We start from the raw sequence: 17,470 nt of genomic DNA, 5'->3' as shown, positions 1-17,470 counted from the left end.
TATGGGAATCGGTCTCCATAGGGAATGATGGAGTGCCCAGCAGACTTTTCCTTCCCCTTCCCCCGCTTTCTGATGACCCTGAAGTGGGGGGAGGGCCTCCAAACTGGGAGATCCACTGTCCCCAACTGGAGGTTGTCAACCCTACATGAGGGGGCTCTGTTGGTGGGCAGATGAGGCCCATGGGCCTAGGGTTCCCCCCAAAAATCCTGGAACCGACCATACGTATTATGGAAACTGGGGTGTCCCTATTTGTCTCTGGGATGTACTTGTAGGACTGGTAACATTCTGCTAAGGATATTTTCCAATGCTAAGTAAAAGCTAGCCCACAGAAATGGAAAAAATGAACTGGGTGTGAGTTTGCAATATCCTATTAAACAGGTGAATTCGAAGGGTGTGAGTTAGGCTGTTCTGTTTGCATAGTAATATTTCATCTAGGCTTTGGCACAGCTTGGTCATCAGTGGTAGCTAATGGGCAATTAACCTGTTCAAGTAATCAGAAGGTGAGTCAGAGTTACCTGCAAAGCAAACACACTTTTTTCTGGCTCTAGAACGATTTCAGCACTTCTGGTTGCCGAGGCAAGCCTTTATGCTTTTAATTATAGTTGGGGGATATTTCACTCTTAAAATAGCATACTTATAAAGTCTGTGAATTTCCATCTTCACAGGCCTATACTCTTTTTCTCCTCTTGCATAAGTCACTGTTCTGCCTGAACAGAAGTACTGCCCGGATCAGTGATACAGGCAGAGATACACCAGGCAGCCTCCTCTGATTGCAAGTAATTTTGCTGAATCTCTGCACCAGGAGTGGCTGAATGAAGCAGATGTGGATCAGATGACTCAACCTCAGCAGAGACAGATTGGAAATGAGAGAAACCAAAAGCACTGATTCAGTGCACAGTGACCACCCTCCTTCAACAGCAGATAATTCTGCTGTGTTTGCAGCAGGAATGATTGAGAATTCTTGTATCAGTGGTATGTTTGCCAACCTCCTCTTGGTAGCTGGAGATCTCCTAGGATTATAACTGATCTTCAGGCAACAGAGATCAGCTCTGCTGGAGAAAACAGCCACTTTGAAAGGTGGACTCTGTGGCATTTACCTCACTGAAGTCCCTCCCCTCTCTAAATCCTGCCCTCCTCTTTAACCCCTAATGCCCCAGGAATCTGGAGCTGCAACCCTGCCCAATAGGGAGCCAAAGCAGCTTCCATCATTCTCGTAGCCTTCATTTGATCCTCACAACAACCCTACGAGGTAGGTCTGGCTGACAGCACAGAGGTGGGATTTGAACCTGGATCTTCTTGATCCTAATCTGACATTTTAACCTGTATACCACATGGGCTCTGATAGGTCAGGGAAGTTGTTAAACTCTCTTTTGTTTTGTCACAGAGGGGATATTTTTATCCTTCACCCTCCCATTCTTTACTGGATGTATTTTCCTGGCTTCTTGTAAGTAAACCTGTCCTTCTGTTGCCAATAGCAGAGGGATATTCTGGAGCTAATCTGTGCCAGGACAGTCTGATTCTCTTCACATTTTGGCACTGCAAGTTCCACCATCATTCTGAAACTGGTGGCCAGTTTTGAGACTTCTTGCTTTATTTTCAGATGAGTTATGTCTCAGAAACTAGAGTGCCAGCCATTCTGAATTCTGAGTAAGATTTGCACAGAGTAAGGCTTGATTGCCCAGCTCTTCAGCTTCCTGTGTAACACTTTCCCATTGGAGAAGGGCTGTGGCTTAGTGCAGAAGCCTCTGCTTGGCATGGGGAAGGTCCCAGGTTCAGTTTCTGGCATCTCCAAGACCAAGTTGGCAATGATAGGAAAGACTTCTGCCTGAGACCCTGGAGAGCTGCTGCCAGTCTGAGTAGATAATACTGACCTCAGTGGACCAATGGTCTGATTCAGTATAAGGCAGCTTCATATGTATTTTAGGAAGTTTGCATTAGGAAAATGTTACACCCCATGCCACATGTATATAGCTTGCTGGCTAAAAGTGTTTGTGTTAGAGAATCTAACTTTTCAGAATGAGCTACAGCAAACGCATAGAAACTTTGTCCCAGGACTGCCAGCAAGTTTGAGGAACTGCCCAAGTGCAACAGGAGGTTTTATTTTTGTAGAAGACTGAAATTAGAGGAAGTTATGTGGGAAAGGTGGGTATCAGGAGCATTAACTCACTCAGGAACCCACAGAATGTCGAAACTCGGCCAGAATCACTTCTTGCTGCAGTTTGTGAGCAAGATGGAATCCTGTTTAGAACAGCCCTTGTATCAGTGCACTTAAGGGTTACACTTCAGCTGTACCTATTTAATAGGTAGAGTTTAATAGTTATGAAGCCTGTTTAATAGTGCGTGTCTCCATACTGCGTGTTCCTGAATTACATCCCATACTTCCTCTTTCCTCAGTGATGGGAAAATCAAGGTAATCTTTATAAGGATCAACTTTTTTTTTTAAGCATCAAGGCCTTAGGGTATTTCTCTCAGGATTTTATTATTTACAAATCTACCAATTAAACTGGGGGTTGCAGAAGTAAGCACACAGGTAGCCCCCTGAATATCTTATTCCCTGAAAATCTTCCCTCTTTGGTGCTACAGGACTCGAATCTAACAGGTAGCCTGGAGTCATAACCTTAGACTTGCCTCCTCCCCAAATCCACTCAAAAATAATTACTTTCCAGTCCTTTTGGGGGGGGGGGGGGCATGGATCTGTAATAATTTTAAAAATCCATCTGTGGCAGGCATAACTCCTCAGAAAATAAAATTAGGTCCCTCAGGATTAGCCTAGCTTCAGGACAATCATGGAAGTTGCAGTGCTGAATGTGAAGAATAAGATGACCATAGATTTATACCCCACCCTTCTCTCTGAATCAGAGTCTCAGAGCGGATCAAAATTTCCTTTATCTTCTTCCCCCATGACAGACACCTTGTGAGGTAGGTGAGGCTGAGAGAACTTTTCCAGAAGATGCCCTTTCAAGGACAACTCCTGCAATAGCTATGGCTGACCCAAGGCCATTCCAGCAACTGCAAGTGGAGGAGTGGGGAATCAAACCCAGTTAAGAGTCTGCACATTAACCACTTCACCAAACTGGCTAATAATAAAAAAATCCATCTGTGGTAGGCATAACTCCTCAGACAATAAAATTAAGTCCCTCAGAATTAGCCTAGCTTCAGGACAATCATAGGAGTTGCAGTGCCGAACGTGAAGGAAATTGGAATAGGTTATTGCCAGACTGCCCTCATTTGCAATGGAAGTGAATGTTGTCTGCTTGTGGCAGGAATTAAAGCTGTGAGTCTTAAAACTGGCTACCAGCTTCAGGATGATCATGCAAGCTGATGTGCCAGCGGTAAAAGGAATTTGAACATTTTGGCCTATGTGATATCTAGAAAACTCCAAGTCTGCTGCTTTCTGCGTCAGAAGCTGCAATTCTCTCTGGCAGGCATAACTCATCAGAAGAGAAAGCCAGTCCTTTCAAAATTGGTCTCCAGCTTCAGGATGATCATGGGATTTGTAGGGCCAAAAATGAAAGGAATTGGAACAGACTTGCTCAGGTTATTGGAATATCCTCGCTATTTCCAGTGGAAGCTAAGGTTCTCTGCTTGTGGCCAGCTAATCTTGTGGGCGATGGTTGGAGCATTGCTGAAAAATTTCTGTCCAATAAATTCCCTTTTATTGGTTTTTGGCTTTGAGTGATATAGAAACTTGATCTATGGCTATCTTAGATAAATAAATCAGTCCCGACAGCAGAACATACCAGTCAAAGGAAAGAATTAGTGGCTGGTTGACAATCCTGTTTTTATATGGACTGTAGCCCGCTCCTCTGTCTGCAACACTGATTTCATCAACTGCTCATTCTGAGGTCCTTTGGCCCAGATTACTCTTCAGGCTGTGCCCTTGATTATTTTGGAATCAAGGGTCTGAGATCTGTGATCTCCCAATGTACTGAGATGCCCTGCTTTCCACCCCCCAACAGCCCACAGTGAGCTCATTTAAACTCCAGATTGGTAACATTGTAGAGTGGTTCTCTGCTTTTTGAGACCCACTCACAAGTTAACTCCATGCTATTTTCCTCCTCCTCAACATAAAATATAAGAATCTCTTCGTTTAGGTTTAGGATTTACAAGTGAGTGACCTGTAAGTGGCACCCTATTGAAGTCATTATCACTTGGAGCTGAGATAGCCATGAGTGGGGTCATCAACTGGCTATCCCAGTTCCAAGTGATTTTTCCAGTGACATGTCTAGGGAGGGTGACATCCGCTGGGGGAACCAAGTGCTCCACCAGTGCTTCAGGCTTCCACTTGGAGGTGCCACCTTGCTTCAGGGCAGAAGGGAATCCCCTCTCCCTTCTCTGCAGAAAGGGCTATTGGCGCATGGTTGCTAAGGCTAAGGGGTCCTGTCACTTGGTTTGGAAACCACTTCTGTAGTGGATTTCTCCTGTTGCATGCAGTAGTCTGAAATGGAAAAGACTGTGTGTGTTCCACAATGCAGTGTACCAAATATAGAAATTATTGTTGGGTTCAGAATTCAGCATCCTGAGAAATTCAAGTATAATTTAAAAATGAAGAGTGCAAAAAACCCCCCCATTTCTAGTTCTTTAGGCTACAAAGTCAAGTGAGACGGACTGCACTTTTTAAAAGCTTAGAAGTGCTGTACAAACAGGTAAAGGACTGTGAAGGATTAATTCTTCGCAGAAACAGAGAGCCTTGAGTGACAGGCTTCGCCAAGCAATCTGATCAGTTAGTATCACTTCGGAAGAGAAAGACTTCTGAATTGGATCTGAGGAGGGTGGAGTCTGATTTCAGTCTTAGCTTAGCTGTGTTAGATTGAGAACTGGGGGAAAGCTGGCAAGAAGATTGGGAAGTAAGCAAAGACTCACATTTGGGCCAAGGAAAGGGGATGGATCTTCTGGAGAGAGAATTCCCTATCTAAGCAAACAGGGAGTTAGCTATGAAGAGTGCAGAGGTCCCTGATCTGGTGTGGCTAGAAAGTGCCTTTGGAGACCTTAAGAGTCAGTTAAAAACTCAAGATGAGTACTGGTGTTCAAGAGAAGGATCTGGATACTGGAAAGAGTGTCCCAGCCTTCTGGAACCCAAAAGAGTCAGGGAATACTCAAAGAAAGTATACTAAAGTGTTTGGGAAAACACTGGAACAAATGCCTCTCAACATAAAGATTTAAGTAACTGTGAACAGCTTAAGAAATTCTCATTAGCCTGAAAGATAAGAGCTAAACTCTTTGCATGTACTGATTTTACCTTTAAAAGGTAAAGGTAGTTCCCTGTACAAGCACCAGTTGTTTCCGACTCTGGGGTGACGTTGCATCACGACGTTTCACAGCGGACTTTTTTACGGGGTGGTTTGCTATTGCCTTCCCCAGTCATCTACGCTTTCCCCCCAGCAAGCTGGGTACTCATTTTACCGACCTCAGAAGGATGGAAGGCTGAGGCAACCTTGAGCCAGCTACCTGAACTCAGCTTCCACCGGGATCGAACTCAGGTCGTGAGCAGAGCTTAGAACTTCAGTACTGCAGCTTTACCACTCTGCGTCACAGGGCTGGATTTTATCAGAGTTATCGATATTGAATTACCTCAAAAATTTTAGCCCTGATTTCACTTGACCTTTCCCCTCTTACGTCAAATAAAATGGTTTGTTATTTTTGAATTTGCAAATGCCTTGAGTTCCATTTAAATAATTTAAGTTAAAGCAGTCTCCTGATCCTTCCCTCAGGTTCCTGGGCTGAGCCAGTAGCCAAAATATCGCACTGTGACCATGTGGGACAGCCAGAGTTCTTCAGCAAAGAAGAAAACACAGTACTAGGGTGGATCTGTCAGTAAAGGAAAAGAAAAGAGGAGGAGAAATTTTGCCTCTGAAGGAGGGAAGTGGGCAGGGCCATCATAACAGGCTTTTAAAATGTTGTGTGTTTTTTTTTTTAATCTTCCCCTCTTCCAAGAAGCTCAGGGAAGCATACCTGGTTCTCCCCTTTTTGTCCTCACAATAACCCTGTGAAGTAGATGGGCTTAAGGAATTTCCTGTGGCCAGGAGACAGCCGCCATGAGCAAAAAAAAGAGGCTTAATTATGTAAATGTGCTTAGTATATATTCTGCATTTCATCATTTTAGCTTTTCTTTGCGCAAAACGTAGATCGTTTCTGAAATTGCAGAGCATAAGCAGGTCTGGAAATAGGGGTAGCTGCGGTCTGTGGGTTTCTGGTGGTGAGTTTAAAAAAAGAGGAAGAAACTTGCTCCGAATGTCTTTGCTATCTTGCTGCTTCAGTTGAGAAAGAATGGGGAGAGAGAAAAAGAGAGAGAGAGAGGTTTAAGCCTTCCCTTCTGGTACAAACAAGTCCTCAGAGTGATAGGTGGGCGTCACAAGCATTTATCTGGAACTAGGGAAAGGGAGCTGAGGCTAGAATGTGGCTTAGTGGTAGATCTCATAAGGAACCCTTAAGGAGTTCCTCCCTCTGTGACTCAGTCTGCTTCTTATCAAACTCCTCCTCTCCGCTGCAACGAAATCCGACTGGAATGTGGCGCGCCCTGCTTCAGTCTAGAGTTCACCAATGAGGGGGCAAGAGATGTTCGTGGGGGGAGATTTCAAAAAGTTTGGCCTGCAAGATGAGGCCTCAGGCTTCCCTTCAGAGATGCCACCTTGCTTCAAGTCAGAAGGGAATCCCCTTTCCCTTCTCTACAGAAAGGGCTATTGGCGCATGATTGCTAAGGCTACCAGCTCACAGTAGAGGCAAATATTATAATAGCTAGATCGAGTTGCCACGGAAGACTGCTCAAGGGCTGGACAGGCCGCAAGGGAAACTCCAGCCCCAGTTCCTTATGACGATGACTTGTATTGCCTCGAAGCAGGTGTTGCTGAGTCTTGGTGGATGTTTGGCTATGACACAACAGCTTGGGATGTCCAGGCAACATGAGGAATCCTTAGTAAGAAGGTTTCAGTTCCACTAGCTAGAAAACCAGCCTGGGTTACATTTCTCTCAGCATTATTACCTCAGACTTGATTACTAAACGTATTTCTACAAGGGAGGCCTTTCACACAGTTTGCAATTAGCAGAGCGCTTGGATCCTTCAGATGGGTGAACAATTCTGGATAGAGAAGTTCATGGAGATTTAGGAGGTGGAGCCTGGTACAGGCAGGGTTTGAGGATGGAAGGGACCTAGGGTTGCCAAGTCCAATTCAAGAAATATCTGGGGATTCTGGGGGTGGAGCCAGGAGAAAGGTTGTGACAAGCATAATTGAACTCCAAAGGGAGTTCTGGCCTTCACATCTAAAGGGACTGCACACCTTTTAAATGCCTTCCCTCCACTGGAAATAATGAAGGATAGGGGCACCTTCTTTGGGGGCTCATAGAATTTTTCTGAAATGCATGCTGTGCTGCAAATTTGGTGCCTTTAGCACAACAAGCAACCACCCCAGAGCCCCAGATAACCGCTGATCAATTCTCCATTATACCCGATGGGAATTGGTCTTCATAGGGAATAACAGAGTGCCCAGCAGACATTTCCCTCCACCCCCTGCCTACTTTCTGATGACCCTGAAGCGGGGGGAGGGTCTCCAAACCAGGGGATCCCCTGCCCCACCTGGGGATTGACAACCCTAAAGGGACTTCAGTTTGAGGAGGGGAGAGTATAATGCCATAGAATTCACTCTCCAAAGTACCCGTTTTCTCTAAGTGAACATCACTCTCATCTGGAGACCAGCTGTAATTCCGAGCGATCTCCAGGTACCACTTGGAGGCTGGCAACCTAGGGCTGCCAGGTTGGTTTTGGAAACTACCTGGAGACTTTGGGGGTGAAGCCCGGAGAGAGTGGGGCTTCAGGAGGGGAGGGGCCTCGACATGGTACAATGCCATAGAGTCCACCCTTCAAAGCAGTCATTTTCTCCAGGGCAGCTGATTTCTGCTAGCTGGAGATCAGTTGTAAACGTGAGAGATCTCCAGGCCCCACCTGGAGTCTGGCAACCCTATGATCCAGTTTGCTAATGGTGACACTATCCCCAGGTGCAAGGGGCCTCGGGTTGTCAATGTCCAGGTGGAGCTACTGCATAAATTATTGTGCTCTGAGGTCATCCTTCGTTAGCTAAGACAAAAATGTGTGAGCTGGAGGCTAAAAATCTGTGAGCTAGCTCACACTAAACTCAGTTTAGAGAGAACACTGCTGACAGCCCTACTGTATGGTGTTATATACCCTGCTGAGGCACCTCCCCTCCCCAAATCCCACCCTCCCCAGTCTCCACCCCCAAAATGTCCAGGTATTTCCAACCAGAGAGGATTACTCTACAACGTGCATATGGGGAGAAACTAGGGCTGTTTTGGCCTTCTGCTGTCTCCCTCTTGCAAATAGAAACCTCCATAGAGTGGCCAGGTCTTTCTGGTTACTGTCAGGGGATTGGCGGGGGGTAGCATTGCCAGATTTGGGTGGGGAGGACAGAAACCTCAGTGGGTACAATACCATAGACTCCAGCCTCCAAAGCAGCCATTTTCTCCAGGGGAACTGATCTCTGCAGTCTGGATGTGGAGCTGCCATTCCGGGGGATCCCCAGGCCGCACCTTGAGGTTGCTACCCCTACTCTGGCACTTTTATTTGTATTTTATTTATTTATCTTAGTAATATGGGTGTCTTAAGCATTATATTTAAATTATGTAAATCTTGTTTATGTATGATAGAAGTGGGCTAGAAGTTGCTGTTGTTATTAGCTGCCTCTCTTATTTATGGAGCACAAGGCAGATAAAACATATAAACTAACATAAATGAAAAACATACAAACCAAAATTCAAAATCTCAACTAGGGCTGCCAGTTAACTTAACTAAATGTGGGTCTACAGCAGGTTGTTAAACTCATTTGTTATGAGGGCAGATCTGACATAATGAGACCTTGTTGGGCTGGAGCATGTTGGGTTGGGCCGAGCCATGTCACGCTGGGCCATGTGTGTACCTATTTAAGATCAGGTAGCAGAGATATAAATTTTATAAAGAACACAGACAAACACAAATAATTGTTTAAAAAATTTTTTAAAACGTGCTTAAAACGTTAGCACTCATTGGTCTTAAAGATGGTTTCTCTGTATTTCTCCCATGGGATCCTGGGAACTGGGCAAAGAAAGCTTTGGCTCTTTTCTTCCTTCCCCGGCGCACTGGAGAGGGGGAGGAGCCTCAGCAGTAGAAGGAAGAAAGGTTTGGCTGAGTAGCTCTGCTATGCATTTGAGAGAGCCTGGCAGTTATTTCTCCCCCCTTCCTCCCCAAGGAAGGTGCCTCTGCCAATGGAGAAAATAGAGGTTTTACTCTGTAGCTCCTATGCAGTTGAGCAAGCCTTGCAAAGCAAGCTGTTATGCAGAAGGAAGCAAGAGAAAGGGAGAAGGAAGCAGATGACAGCCATTTCCTTGGGGGCCTGGTTGGAGCCCTCCAGGGGCCTGATTTGACACGCCTGGTCTAAAGTCTCCATGTACAAGAAGAAGAAGAAGATATTGGATTTATATCCCGCCCTCCACTCCAAAGAGTCTCAGAGCGGCTCACAATCTCCTTTACCTTCCTCCCCCACAACAGACCACCCTGTGAGGTGGGTGGGGCTGGAGAGGGCTCTCACAGCAGCTGCCCCTTTCAAGGACAACCTCTGTCAGGGCTATGGCTGACCCAAGGCCCATGCTAGCAGGTGCAAGTGGAGGAGTGGGGAATCAAACCCGGTTCTCCCAGATAAAAGTCCGCACACTTAACCACTACACCAAACTGGCTCTACAAGGGGACAACGCCTCTATTAGGGGAAGCTGATCTGGAGCATCTAGTCTATTTCTGTGCTTGAATAATAATTTTTGAATAATAATGTCATGGAACCAAGAGAGAAAGGGGAAGCAATAATGAGACAGAAAGTTAAAAAGTATTGAGATAATAGAATGCCAAAGATTTCAAAGGCAAGTTGTTATATTTGGCTGTAAAGAATCACGTAGACTGTTCATTTGGATAGCGCTGAAGCTTTCATCCCAAAAGATTTATGATGCCGAGATAGTCTAGAGACAAAGGGGACAAGGTTCAAAAGTCTGCTCTTGGGTATATTCACAATTAAGTTGCGACAAAGGCGTGTGTTTTGAGGTGACTTGATGTAACTATTCCTTCTGTTGCCTCACAATGATTGTAGCAAGGTTTCCAACTCAAGTTAACAAGTCACCCTTTTTCCATTGTAGACACAGCTTCCATTATGGTATGCATGTTGATCACAAGGGTTAAGGAATGCCAGGGTATTTGGACTTTCAAGCCACACTTTGGCTTGACTACAGACATGGTTGAAATATTTACACCTTCTTTTAAGGTGGCTCACAAAGATTAATTAGAAGATACACAAAGCAAACCCAACTTCACAAATGACAGCCGGGTCCTGTTTACCAAGGACCCTCCCTATTTTCTCATCCTTGGTAAATTACTGTCCCAATTTTTGCCTTTGTTGTTAGTGTGATTGTCCAGTGCTGTCATTTCTTGGAGTTCAGCTGTAGAACGTAATGGATGGATGGACCCTGGCTTTACTGCGCATGCATGTAAATGTCTGTGCATGGACAATAAGGCCACAAGCACTGCACAGCCTGTCATTTCACAGTCTGCAGCAGCTAAGGTCATTTTGAACTACTGTAGGTTACCAACTCGCAAAGCATGGAGGCACACCATCCACCAGGCTGTCTCTTCCTTTGAGAACGCACGCATAGCTGGTCTTGAGGACAAAAGGAGATTGAGGAAGAATCGCACTGCTACAGCACCAACCCCAAATCAGACCTTTCCCTGCAGCCACTGTGGCCGGACCTGCCTGTCCCGCATTGGTCTTGTCAGCACCAGCGAGCCTGCAGCAGACGTGGACTACTGCACCTTTCTTAAATCTTCGTTCGCGAAGTCAAGCCGAGAGAGAGAGAGAGAGAGAGGTTACCAACTGTGGGTTGGGAGATTCCTGGAGATTTGGGAGTGGAGCCTGGGGAGGGTGGTTTTTAGGGAGGGAAAGAAGCTCATTAGGAATGTGAGTCTCCCCTCCAAAGCAGACATTTTCTCTGGAAATCAGTTAGATTTGAATCGTTCTGCTGCAGACCAACAAAACTACTCTCTGCAATTATCTTCATGAGATTGAATTAGAAAAACTGTACAAAACTCTGAGGACTTCTAGTGTCCTGGCCCCACTGATGGACCTCCGATGACACCTAGTTTTTTTGGCCACTGAGTGACACAGAGTGTTGGACTGGATGGGCCATTGGCCTGATCCAACATGGCTTCTCTTATGTTAATCTTTCTGTATTAGCACATAGAATTGGTAGGTAAACTGCTTTTGTGGAACATATTTTACTTGTTTTGTGGTCTTTGAAACAGCTTGGTTCTTTGTATTATGTTTACTGTAAAGGTAGTCCCCTATGCAAGCACCAGTCATTTTCGACTCTGGGGTGACGTTATTTTCACAACGTTTTCACGGCAGACTTTTCACAGGGTGGTTTGCCATTGCCTTCCCAGTCATCTACACTTTCCCCCCAGCAAGCTGGGTACTCATTTTACCAACCTTGGAAGGATGGAAGGCTGAGTCAACCTGGAGCCGGCTACCTGAACCAGCTTCCACTGGATTGAACTCAAGTCATGAGCAGAGGGCTCCGACTGCAGTACTGCAGCTTTACCACTTCCATATTTGTAATTTTGATGTCTGTAGCTGTTAGACCTGAAGAAGACATGTAAAGCAGGATTTTTTTTACTGGTCCCCATAGTCTTTCAAACCTCATTTCATCTCAATGTCCTATGAAGTCCGGTTCATTTATATATGAACTAGTATAGCCTTGAGTTAAGTTTTTGCATTTTTTTTTGTTTCTTGTATATTTGAGCTATATTGTGTAAAGTGTGTTAGACTCTTGTAGCTTTTATATAGCTGATCCAGTACAATACAGAGTTTGTTCTTTAATTAATATACCATTTCAATTTTTGGAATTCCTACAGCATCCTTTATTACAAAGTAGGAGTTCAGTAGCACCTTTAAGACCAACAAAGTTTTATTCAGATTGTAAGCTTTCGTATGCATGCATACTTCATCAGACAATGGATTGGGGTAACAGTGAGCAGAGCTACATATAGCTGGTAGGCAGTGGTTTAGAATGCAAAGTGGTACAAAGTTAAAATCCAGTGGCAAAGTAGTGAAATTCACAAATTGAAAGAAAATTTGGTCTGGATAGCATTTGTGTAGGAAACCAATAAAACTGTTCACATGTCAGAATGGGAGAATGATGGTGAGTGTACCCCATTCCATTGACTAATGAAGTATGCACGCATATTAAAGCTTACATTACATGAACTGGCAGAGACTGACCAAGAGAGAGATCTTGGGGTCGTGGTAGATAACTCACTGAAAATGTCAAGACAGTGTGCGATTGCAATAAAAAAGGCAACGCCATGCTGGGAATTATTAGGAAGGGAATTGACAACAAATCAGCCAGTATCATAATGCCCCTGTATAAATTGATGGTGAGGTCTCATTTGGAATACTGTGTGCAATTCTGGTCCCGCACCTCAAAAAGGATATTATAGCATTGGAAAAAGTCCAGAAAAGGGCAACGAATGATTAAAGGGTTGGAACACTTTCCCTATGAAGAAAGGTTGAAACGCTTGGGGCTCTTTAGCTTGAAGAAACGTCGACTGCGGGGTGACATGATAGAGGTTTACAAGATAATGCGTGGGATGGAGAAAGCAGAGAAAGAAGTACTTTTCTCCCTTTCTCACAATACAAGAACTCATGGGCATTCGATGAAATTGCTGAGCAGTCAGGTTAAAACAGATAAAAGGAAGTACTTCTTCACCCAAAGGGTGATTAACATGTGGAATTCACTGCCACAGGAGGTGGTGGCAGCTACAAGCATAGACAGCTTCAAGAGGGGGTTAGATAAAAATATGGAGCAGAGGTCCATCAGTGGCTATTAGCCACAGTGTGTATATATATATGTGTGTATATATATATAATTTTTTTGGCCACTGCATGACACAGAGTGTTGGACTGGCTGGGCCATTGGCCTGATCCAACATGGCTTCTCTTATGTTCTTACATTCCAAATAAAACTTTATTGGACTCCTACTTTGTTCTATTGCTTCAGACCAACATGGTTGCCAGCATCCCTTATTGTCAGTCATTGTTCATATAGAAGAAGAAGAAGATATTGGATTTATACCCCACCCTTCACTCTGAATCTCAGAGTCTCAGAGCGGCTCACAATCTCTTTTACCTTCCTCCCCCACAACAGACACCATGTGAGGTAGGTGGGGGCTGAGAGAGCTCTGACAAAAGCTACCCTTTCAAGGACAGCTCTGTGACAGCTATGGCTGACTCAAGGCCATTCCAGCAGGTGCAAGTGGAGGTGGGGAATCAAACCTGGTTCTCCCAGATAAGAGTCCGTGCACTTCACCACTACACCAAACTGGCAAGGTACAGGATAGCCTTTGGTGGTGTCTCCATAGAAATCTGGATTCTTACAAAGCTCTAATCATGAGTCTTCCACACTGTTGTCCCAGGGCTTCTCAGCCTGCTTGCAGTCTTCAAGGGGCTTTGCTGAGGATGTCAGCTAATTTAGCCTCCTGCAAGCCAGGTAATAATTAGAAGAGCCAGCTCCTCTTTTTCTGGCGCCTCTCTTCCGGGGATCCCGAAGTGCTTGGTAAACAGTAATTAATTGCACCACACACACTCCTGTGGGTTAGACCATGAGCAGGGGTAGCCCAGGAAAGAGATACAAAGAGAAGGTATGGGGGGGGGGGGGAGAGGAGGTGAGAGGACCGGGAAAGGTGTTGCTTAGCAACAGAGCGTGTGTCTTCACTGCAGAAGGTGATGGTCCTCAATTTAATCCCCAGATTGGTAGTTAAAAAGAACTGCAGGTGATTTAAATGCCTTGGAATGTCTTTCTCTGCTTGCCAGTTGGAGGAGACACCCCTGAGCCCAGACCAAAGAAGAAGAAGAAGGTGATGATGATATTGGATTTATATCCCTCCCTCCACTCTGAATCTCAGAGCGGCCTACAATCTCCTTTGTCTTCTTCCCCCACAACAGACACCCTGTGAGGTGGATGGGACTGAGAGAGCTCTCACAGAAGCTGCCCTTTCAAGGACAACTCTTACAAGAGTTATGGTTAACCCAAGGCCATTCCAGCAGCTGCAAGTGGTTCTCCCAGATAAAACTTAACCACTACATGAAACTTTTTAGGTGCTTCATATGTTCTGTGACATGCTCTAAGTTTGCAGGTGGGTGGGGCAGAGAGGAATGCCTGCCCTAAATGGCAAACATTAGCTTTTGTTTAAATCCACCCCACCACTATATACACACAGTATCCCATAGAAGTACAGTACACAAGCAATGTCTTTTCCTCCAAGGGCTGCCCTGTGCACCTCCTTCATTTCAGCTCCAGAAAATTTCCTAATGAATGGCATCTCCATGTTAATTAGTGGGAGACCGGATGCTGTTTAGGGTTTCCTCCTCGGCTCAGGCCAGCCCTGGAGAACCGGGGATGGGAGAGGTGTGGTTTTGCTCTTTTGAAGGCTGAGTTGAACCTAGGCCTCAGTCAGAAATGCACTCTCTCCATTGCACCCAAAGATCTCCAAGCAGAGCTTTCTCGTTGTAAGTAAAATGAATTTGGTTTGATGTTTAGAAAGAAATGCTGGCAGAGCCAAGCTGGAAATTGGCAGCTTGGGGGAAGGTGTTGCCAACCACCAGGTGGGGCCTGGGGATCTCCTGCGATTCCAATTGGTCTCCAGATGACAGTTCCTCTGGAGAAAATGGCTGATTTGGAGGGTGGACTCTATGGTATTGTGCTCTGCTGAAACCGCTCTCTCTCCCAAACCCCGCCTCCCCTGACTCCACCCCCCCCAATCTCCAGGTATTTCTTCACCCAAAGGGGGCAACCCTATTGAGGGAGGAGCCAGTTTGATGCTGCTAAGAAGCCCACAAGCAAGGGAAGAAGGCAACAGCTCTCTCCTGCTGTTTTTCCTCCCCAATCAACTACCTCTGAACATGGAGGTTTCATTTAGCTACTACAGCAAGTAGCCTCTGATAACATCCACCCTCTTCCATTAACTTGTCTAATCCTCTTTTTCAAAAAAGCTACCAAAGGTCAGTGGCCCTTACCGCGTCTTGTAACGATGAGTTCCACAGGTGAACAACGCCTCAAAGGAAACATTATTTTTTTGCAGTTGCCTCCACTGTGTCTTTCTTGTCTCTGCTCTCAAGAATCTCCGGCGCTGAAAGGAGAACCAGCCTGCGTTAAGATATCTCAGCTTTGGTTTGAATGTTTGTTTGTGCTTATGATAAGTAATCCTTTCCTCCACAAACATGATGATTAACATCTTCTGGCTGTTCCTCCCCACCCCCCACACCAGTCATAGTCTGTCTGCTTTGAGTTATGTGTGAGGCGATGTCTGTTCAGGTTTCCCACTCAGCAAAGACCAGGACTTTAATCCATCTCTCTGTTATGGCTACAGAGTGAGATCCAGCTGTAATTAGAGGCTCCGGGAGTGATGTGGGCTTTTCTTATGTAGCTGAGGAACAGAATTGTTATTATGGGTTACACAGTGTTGGGGGGGCGGGGGGAAGGAGTAGGAGCACAGAGGTAAGGTTGCCAACCCCCAAGTGGAGGTCTGGAGATCTCCTGGAATTACAATAGATCTCCAGACTACATATATTGGTTTCCCCTGGAGAAAACAGCTATCATAGAGGGTGAAATCCAGGGCTTTTTTTTGTAACAGGAATTCATTTGCATATTAGGCCACACCTCCTTGAAGTAGCCAGTCCTCCTGGAGCGTACAGTAGGCCCTGTACTAAGAGCCCTCTAAGCTCCAGGATAAGTTGGTTCCTGCTGGAGCTTCCTGCTATGAAAAATGCCTTGCGAACTCTATGTAGGGTTGCCAGCTCCAGGCTAAAAAATTCCTGGAGACTTGGAGGTGGAGCATAGGGAGGTGGGAGGTTGGGAAGGGAAGGTACCCCAGCAGTGTATAGTGCCTCAGAGTCCACTCTCCAAAGCAGTCATTTTCTCTGGGGGAACTGATCTCTGTCATCTGGAGATCAGCTGTAATTCTGGGAGATCTTCAGGTCTGCCATGGAGGTTGGCTACTGTAATGTGTGGTATTCAAGGAATTTTGGCGCTCCAGTGTTGTAACTTGCCCTGAGACTGCTGTTTATGGAGGGTGGGCTAGAGATCTCACAAAACAAATGAACAAATAATACCTGACTGAGTTCCTCCCTCCCCCTTCCTCAGGCTGCACCCCTGAATCTACAGGAATTTCTCAGCCTAGAGTTTGCAACCGTAGATTGTCCTCTTTCTCATAAAACTCAAACTTGGGGGGGGGGGTGTCAGAGAAAGTGAAGGCGATGGAGCACTGCCTCAGAACTGACCAAGCGAACCACTCCTCCATGCAAAATGAATTTCTGGAACTGATCACCACACGGTATAGTTATGAAGCTGGTTGCTTTGATGGCTTGCTTTTTTTAAAAGGATTGGGTTAATTCACGGAGGTCAGAATTTTGAATCAATGGCGTTAACCGTGGAACCTCCATAGATAGAGGCAGTTAACCACTGTGCAGACTCGTAGCTACAAGGGGTCAGGGGGAGCCAGGTCCCTCCAATCAAATCCGTTCTACCTTTATGGCTCTCCAATCAGTGGGGAGCAGTGAGGATGTGCCTGTAGAACAGCCAATCCTGTGGGGAGTGAGACAAAAATCAGCTATACCAGAAAGAACAAAAACAAGTCTTTAAGAAATTTTACAAATTTATCAAAGTTCTCAATTCATGAGATAAAAATCCATTACAAAGGAAATCCCACACATACACAGTCCACAAAAATCCATTCTAATATGTTGAAGAAATTTGCAACTCCCAATGGGTCAAGTTGGCCAATAGGGCAGTGGGGGCTGCTGATGGGAAATGACAGCTGAACTAGGTGGAGGTTTTGATTGCTCCAGTACAGCAGTTCCAGTATGCTAGGCGCTTATTCAGTATTTCTCAGGATCCGGCAGATAGAAGGACACCCTTCTTTATGAAACGGATGGTGTGTGCATCGGGGTACCTCTGGAAATTTGGCTAGTCAGTGGTATACCTGAGGCAAACCCAAGGAAACGCTGAATAAAACAAAACCAAGAGTGGAAAGGCAGCCTTTTCTTAACAAGGGGACAATCGCAGGGCCCCGGTTCAAGGAATTTTGGCACTCCATTGGGCCAACTCTGCTGCTGTCCACGTTTTGATGGAATTCTAGCAGGAGCTCCTTTGCATATTAGGCCACACATCCCTGATGTAGCCAGTTCTCCAAGAGCCTTGTAAGCTCTTGGAGGACTGATTACATCAGGGGTGTGTGGCCTAATATGCAAAGGAGTTCCTGCTACAAAAAAAGCCCTGTAATGTGAACTTTATTGTTTTTGATTATGTTGTAACCCACCCTGAGCCCATTCGCAGGAAAGGCGGGCTAGAAATCAGATTAATTAAATAAATAACCAACCAGTCTCCTCCCATGCTG

Source organism: Heteronotia binoei, chromosome 1 (assembly GCF_032191835.1).
Source record: "Heteronotia binoei isolate CCM8104 ecotype False Entrance Well chromosome 1, APGP_CSIRO_Hbin_v1, whole genome shotgun sequence".
In the NCBI taxonomy this organism is placed as follows: Eukaryota; Metazoa; Chordata; class Lepidosauria; order Squamata; family Gekkonidae; genus Heteronotia; species Heteronotia binoei.
Note: the sequence above shows the minus strand (reverse complement) of the source record.